This window comes from Vanessa cardui, chromosome 6, assembly GCF_905220365.1.
Source record: "Vanessa cardui chromosome 6, ilVanCard2.1, whole genome shotgun sequence".
NCBI lineage: Eukaryota > Metazoa > Arthropoda > Insecta > Lepidoptera > Nymphalidae > Vanessa > Vanessa cardui.
Window position 1 is genome coordinate 8,069,685 of NC_061128.1, and position 8,483 is coordinate 8,078,167.

The following is an 8,483-nucleotide window of genomic DNA, read 5'->3' on the forward strand; positions in this document are numbered from 1 at the left end:
TCGTTACAATATTAGATATTGTACTAAAATCTTAATTAAATACTACAAATCAACTAACTTAAAATTTAAGACAAGATGTACTGATTATTTTCATATCCTGTGATTTCTTATATTTCCAAATTTATAAAAAAGATAATTATTTCTAAAAACCTTACAATTCAAATAAATTGCAAAATAAAGGCGATGATGTTCTGACACCTAGTGTGTCAGTTTGATAAAAATAAAAATGTTGCGATAATTATATCGTGTAGATCTTGCTCACTTGAGAACATTTCATGATACGCGCTAGCAAAAAAAAAACCAGAAGATCTATTAATATGCGCTACAGTGGTACTATGTCCTCGCTTTAAATGATAAGTAATTTGATAAACTTTACGCGCATTAAGTAATTTAGCGAATAATTTAGTTTCCTGGGTAAATGTTATTATACTAATAAAATGTACGAAATGAGATTATCAAATAAGGAAATTATTCTTTTTAAATACCTATATTTATATTTTATGCAACTTCGTATACGATTCTAGTTGTTAAACTTCTATTTATTTTATACTAATTGCTAATGTGCAGGATTCAATATTGCGATAACCTAAATGGCTATTATTGGAAAATAGAAATAGTAGTAAGTTATTATAATTAATCGTGTTAATGTCCTTTTCGGTTAGATGCTATTTAACAGTAAACAATGGTTATGATTACAATGTATTTCGTTTTTATTGAATAACGACAACAGATCAAATAAAGTATAAAGTGATAGTATATATTATATTCATACAAATTTATATGTATAAAAAAAAAGTTCTTTCAGCGTTCGTCCAACCATTCATCCGATGGCAATGGAACTATGGTTAGTTGTTTAACGTACGTCTGAAAAGGGACGGGACGTACATATGCTAGTTTATTCGTAAGTCTTATTTTTTCATTACTTTAATAGTATTATTTCCTCCTTTTTTGCAGTTTTATTTAATGCCCAGTGAAGCGTGTGGGGTAATAGCAAAGTGTATATAATATAGGAGTACAGAATATAGGAATTTCTCATAAGTCTTTTCTCGGTGATTTCTTTATATTCTTCTTTTACTTTTGGTAATATAAATAGTTGTTAGTTACTGCTTATTACGAATAAATGTGAGTGTATGTAAACATAAAACGAATACGATATGAAAAATTGAGGACGTATCTTCTACTTACATTTATCAAGTACACTTACAAAAGTTGAGACGGTTCTCTTTCCACATCACCTTTGAGGTAAGAACCAATGATGCGCTTTTTTTATAGAGGTATCCCCAGTAGGCCTATTCCTCTTAAAACATTTATCACAAAGAATAATGGCTGTTACTATAAAACATAGATGTGGTCAAAATTGAGATAGCGTACGTAGATTATTAGGTAATCTCTCAGAAATTGTGTCGCCCAGTATAATGGAGGCGGTACGTTTGCAAGTCGATTACGAGTCGAGGGCAGTGTTCCTTGGCGGGCACGGACAGCAGACAGAGAGTCGTCACATAACGCCTACACGTTGACACCACTGTTCCGGCTCCGAACTTTAGACCAAGAATCCGATATTTATTTATTTAGACCAGAACATTTCTTAACACAATATTTATCGTCTTGTTACCGCTATTACTTGTGACTTTGTATACATTTTATCTTATCGCTTTTACTTAACCTTTAAAATTTATATTTCTTTTCAATTTAAGAGAATAAGTATAGTTAATTAAAATAATATATACTCATATATATAATACAAACAATATGCCATACTAATCACTTGTTCTTCCTTATAATCATATATTTTTATTTAACCCGCTGAAAGGCTCGTGGTGGCGGCCACGAATCTTATAGTTTGTTAAATAAAAATACAGACTATAAAATTCAGTTAAATGTAATACATATAATAGCACACAAACAAAAACATTCATATTTACCCTGATTATTGATTCAACTGATAAAATGTTAATTTTAAGATGCAATGCTGTATACTGAACGTGAAAATTTATAAAAAAATGTATTATATTGAACTTTTAACTATAAAATAAGATGTGTTAACTATAAATCCTGCATTATTTACTTCTTAGGCAATATTGACAGACGAACGAAGAATGCGATATCTGCATTGAGCCTGTCATTCGGTACGGGTGACCTATCAAAAGAACTATAGTATCGACTTTGATAAGTATTCTAAAAATAATAATTAATATTTACTCGTGTATTCTGTTGATTTTGTATGCAACATTAAAATATCGTTTTACAAAGTGAAATTTTATACTCATATCAATACGTCACGATTTTAATTCTACTATGTATGTACGAGTACTTTTATAATTGTTAAGTGATATTTTTTCTTCTTTAATGACAAGAATTAATTGATGTATATATATGTATATATATTTTATTTTCGAACAACACACAAGTACGTTAAACTATTACGGACTTTCGACGTTACTACCTTCTTCAAAAAACTAATATAAAACTAAAGACTGAGAATAACATTAATATTCGTTACAAATATTGCGTTTCATTGTGATAACGCGAATAAAATTCTTATTTTATTATCAGTCATGTTGAATTATAATAATCGTCCAAGTCTAACGGATAGTTTTTTTCTTTTCGTTTGAATAAATACATTTTAACGAATCCCTAAATTTTTTTGACTACCTTCGAATCTAATCTTTCGCGGTGAATTTACCAAACGGTGGAAAATCAGTTAAACTTATTCTGTCAACTCTCGTATAAATTATTATTCAACGGTTGTTTTAGGCGACCGCGATAAAATCTTTACGTAGAGACAATGGCAAAGCGCCTATGCTATGTCCGATTCAATACGATCTTTTTCTAATTAAAATTGGCGGTGCGTGATGCGATCACGGAGTGCCTTACTCACTTATAAGCTTCACACGTGCCTGTCAATGAACTTTGAAGTCCATGTTAAGCGAATAGTTTTTCGCACGTGTACTCTGCGGTACTTCCTAAAATCTTAACTGACAATTACTTTAGATAACTCGACTACATGACACTTATCTTAAAAATCTTCTGTCTTTTACAATATCGGTCACACAAGACACTCTGAACAAAAATCTTCACAGTAAATAATAAATATTCAAAGAAATTTACTGTACTTAATAAAATTGTTACACTCATTGTACCTATAATAATCAAGTCACTTATTGAAATTAACAGCCTATAAAGACTTATGGAAATGTTATATCATAGTATATGAGGGGCATCAAAAATGACTAATTTACCCATAAAATTAAGCTCGATCAGCATAGTAAATTTATAATAAGCTAGGCAATTACGAATTATTAGGTACTAACGGGCAAATACGAGAACATTATCGGTGCGAGCGAGGAAGTCATCCTGCTCGGTATGGGTGACAAAGGTGCGCGAGAGTGCAGGCGCATCAGCCTGCACGCCTGCCGGTGGCGGTCTTCTCTCGAACCGCTCCATGAGATCTGCTGGCACTCGCGGTAATTGCCGTCCAGTTGTGTTTGGTGCCTGTGCGAAACCCAGCTTGGCAAGCAAGCTTTCTCGAATAACTCGCAAACTGTGCTCGCGCGCGTTCTCGTAGGAACGACAGGAAGAGCAGACGACGTGCGTCGCCGGAGGTTCTTGTGGACATGCGAGGTCGGCGGCGACGGCCGCCAGCCACGCGGCGAACAGCAGCAGGCTCGCGGGCCTGGCCCGCGGCCCGCGCGACGCTCCCAGCGCACGCGTGGTGCGGCAGAGCGGGGAGGCGGCGCGGGCAGCTCGGCTGAGCGACGAAGCGTTGTGCGACCGCGGGCGGCGCGTGCGACACTGCGCGCGAGTTGCTGCAGCCGCGCCGCGCCCTCACCGGCCCGCACCGCGCCGCCCGCCCGCGTGTTCCAAGCGTGACTCACCTCGCAACTGCCGCTGCCGCTCGAGCGTTGCGCTGCACGCTGCAAGCTCTCGATACAAGAAAATGCGCCCAAGACTTTTCCCCGCCCGCCCCAAGCCTATATTTTATTTAATACAGTTCTTATACACAAGTAATCCATGCTAAATTTTAATTTATATCTCGTTGTAGCATAAATATACAAATTGTTATACAAAATGGATAAAAATATCGATTTTATGACCATTGTCAAACATTGGATAAATCTTGTACTTTTTTCGTAAAGCTGAAAAATGTATGAACATGCAAGTTGTATTTATTTTAAGAATAATTTTATTCTGGAAAGTAACATGTGAAGTAGTTCGTTTATATCAGAATATATAAATATTTTGACGTTTCACTAAAGAAAAGATTAAGTGTTGTACGTTTATTCTCAAGACTGTTTCTCGATAACATACGAGTATGAACTTTATGGAGCCAATCGTCTATCTTTTTCAGGCAAGGTGCAAAATTTATGAAATAAAAAAAATATGTCTAGCATAGCTATAGATTATAAGTAAATATGTTTCTATTTAAGTTCCAAAATCTATAAAAACGTACCATAATCTTGAAAACAAAATTCGTTTCCACCATTGCCATCATAGCAAGTATTAAACACCATCAAAAATAAATTTAACGTGTTATTACGAAAGAACATTACATATACATACATTTTTTATTAATGTTCAAAAAATCTTAAGCTATACAGAATAATAAATTATATATTTATTGAAAGAGAAAAATACATTATAGATGTGTAAGATATGGAAAGCTCCAATTGAACCTGATTACGGATTACTAATGATGGTAAAAAAGGTAAATATCCTGTTTTGAATAACTGTATCTAATTATTAATTTTTTTTTGTTACCAATTACTTATAATTTTAGAAAATTTGATGATGTTCTTTAAATTTTATAGTTTTTAGAAATATTATATCTTCTACACTTTCGCACTTTAATTTTTTCCTAAAAATAGTTTAGATTAAACTTAGTGATATAACTGAATATTTTATACCAAACTACAAACATCTAAATCCTTTTAATTGTACCCTTGAATCCCAACCGGCATTCAACGGTTGGAATTCCCCAATGGAGAAAAATTTACTCAAAATTCCGATGCCCTCAAACAATTCGATTTTATTTTCATCCAAGTAATTTAAGATATACATAATTTAGTAGTGAATTTTTACGCTATTCAAATTGGCAGGTGAAAGAAGAATTTTTGAAAAAACATTTGCTATATTTTCACCGATTTTGATGAACCTTGAAAATTTTTTTTATTTGACTGCCAAACTACTACTTGACTGCTACTTGACTTGGACTACTTGTAATAAACCAAATTTAGTTCTACTTTAGTTACAAGCAGATACTTTTAGTTTTAAAATTATTGTCATCATCATTCTGGGTGAATATACAATATACCTATATACTTAATATATTTTGGTATTTTACTTTTATGAAATCTTATAAAATATGCTTTTGGGTCAATGTCAGAAGGCTTTTACAAGCTCTTTTGAATCGTCATTTAAAAAAAATAAAAAAAATACAGACGAATTGATAACCTCCTCCTTTTTGAAGTCGGTTGAAAATTAAGCAAAGATACCACCGGTTCGGAAAGTAGATTCTACCGAGAAGAACCGGCAAGTAACTCAGTAGTTACTCTACTCTACTTCAACATTTAAAAATACAGTCATATTGGTTAATACTTTTTATATGTGTGTGTAATGTATTCTGCCTGGAAGTCAACAGGTATTAATTCCACGCTTTTTTATCATCTATAAAATCTTGTATCAAATAAAATGCATTTGTTAAAAACATCCCGAAGAGAGTCTCTAGCTCCAAGATTATAAATGGACCGGATTGCTCTCTTTTGTAAAATAAAGACAGATTTAATTTCTGCAGCGTTACCTCAAAGTAATATGCCATATGACATACTATGTGAAAACAACCAAAATAAACTAGACAAGTGGTATCAATATCAGTTAGTTGTCTAACTTTTTTAACCGCGTATGCTGCGGAGCTGAGTCTTCCTGTTAGGGATAATAAATGGGGACTCTACTGAAGTCTAAAATCAAATTTTACTATTCCCAAGAACACCGTAGTATCGGATACATCAAGACGGGCCACCGTTTAAAGATTTTGACGACCTCCGTGGTCGAGTGGTGTGTACACCGGTTTTCATGGGTACGCTACTCTGAGGTCCCGGGTTCGATTCCCGACCGAGCCGATGTAGATTACCATTAGTTTTCTATGTTGTCTTGGGTCTGGGTGTTTGTGGTACCGTCGTTACTTCTGATTTCCATAACACAAGTGCTTCAGCTACTTACATTGGGATCAGAGTAATGTATGTGATGTTGTCTCATATTTATTTATTATTTATATATTATAATTTTGCTTTCTAACATTGGGTGGGTAAAATCTACACATTTTGTTATTTGAGCTTTCAAAACCAAATTATTTAATTTAAACCAATCTGTGATAGTGCACCATTCACATCGTCATAGTCAGTTTTTTTCCTGACGACCTTAAAAATCTGTGAAGTATCGTCAGCAAACAATACTATATCACAAATACCTTTAACATAGAAAGGAAGATCATTTATATATAATAATAATATATAATACAAAAATATATGTAATTTATTCTGATTATAATATGAAATAATAAAATATATCACGGGAACAATTTTATTTAATAGTATATAAAAGCATTGACGAGCGTTATGAAAAAAGTAAAAAGAGTATCTGAATTTTATTGTATTAAGTATTAACGCTAGGACGCCTAGAACACCCTGTTAGCATACTATAAAGTCTATATATTTCTGTGTATATATACATAATATAAGTAATTCTTGTAATCACACTGAAGTAAAAAAAGAATTTTAATATAAAAACTATTGCTCTCTAAACTGGTGTACAAATCTTTGATTCCATAGTCAGTTAAAATGTTTTGTTAATAATATTGCCAAATTATAGGTACTACTGAAATTGATAATTTTTTGGAGCTACGATTTTCGACAATAGGACCTTGACCTATTTTTTTAAATAAATGACATTTTTCGGATAATTTTTCTAAGAACATATTTCTATTTCATCATTTTTAATGGTAGTGTTTACGTCAATAATATTTACATAGTTTAGCTATGTAAATAAATAAAAATACAGAACACTAGTAATAGTATTTTGTTATAAATTTACGAAGTAATTATAGCTGAGAGGAACGCAAAATCCTTACAACAAAATGGTGTCCAAGTATGATTGCTAGCGACAGATGTTCGACCCTTTAATAACTTATTTAAAGTGGGAAATCATCTCTAATATTTGCCTTAGTGGATGTAACATGGACGTTAGATATAATTTTATACCTGTCATTGGTCGTTCGGTCACCCTATTGGTAGTGCCAAGCTGTATACCTCCAAATTGAGGTGAAATGTAAAAATTCGACCTCACACGTAGTACGGCTCACATCTCTGGCTGGGAAATTTTCAGTAGCACCTTCGTTCATTTGTCCATACCCAATACAAAGCTTTTTGAATTATCGACAGTAAATTGATCCTTTCCATCATTGATGTTTTAAACTTTGCTTAAAGATGTTGGCCACTCGGCATCTTATATTTTTTTCCGGAGAGCTGAAGTTGAAGTTTTATCTACATTACCTAGGTGTCCGAAAATCCGGGGTGCATGTCAGTCACCTCCTCGTGGTGTACCCTGGGCAACGGGGCCGGCTTGAGCTTGCTCGTCGGCCACGGCTTAGACTGGCGGGAGGGATGCCGCGAGGCTGCTTCTGGTACGTTCCTGGTCGGCGTCAGGGCGGATCATGTGAGTGGCCTCGTTGGCTAGGAGGGATGGGATAGGGAGGATGAGGAGGAAGGCGCGCACTAGGCGCGCTTTCCACGGTAGTCATTCAGCCGCCTTACGGCGGCTGCCGCTGGTGGGGTCGCGGTTGCATGCCCTGGTCGATCCCGTTGCCTCACCACTCGGCGACATGGTGGAAACCCGAGGATGGTTTTAGTGGGTAGAACAGGGCCTTCAGTCCTGGCACGGGGCCCTTGTGGCCACGGTTGAGTCCCACATACCCGTCCCGGTCCCCCGGCCGGGCGGGAGGCGTAAATGCCTTTCCTCCTCGTAAAAAAAAAAGTGTTCGAAAATCAACAAAATCACAACGGCGCGATTTTTAGGCATTTCACTCTCACACATCTTCTATGACACCGGTTATTCCGAAATTATAATATTTAAGAACATTCAAGAAAAGAGCTTACACTTTTTTAAAAGCGTCCATTCCAAAAAGAGATACGGTAAGGCAGTGGTAATCACTTTTCATCAGGTAGGAATCATTTCCGTTTGCCACGTATAATAAAAAAATTGAATTGGACTAATATATGTATGTATAATTTAGACCTATTCATGAAAAACCGTGTTAAGGTCATCGACCTTGGTACCGGGGCCTTCTAAGGTTACAGCCATGACCACTTTGTCATCAGTAACTCGGTTCTCGTACTGAAACTTTGATATGCCGATATATCTTTAAGTCAAATTGACCACTTTAAAGAGATTGGGCAGTGCCCTGGTTTCGTATAAATCAAAACTACCTATTC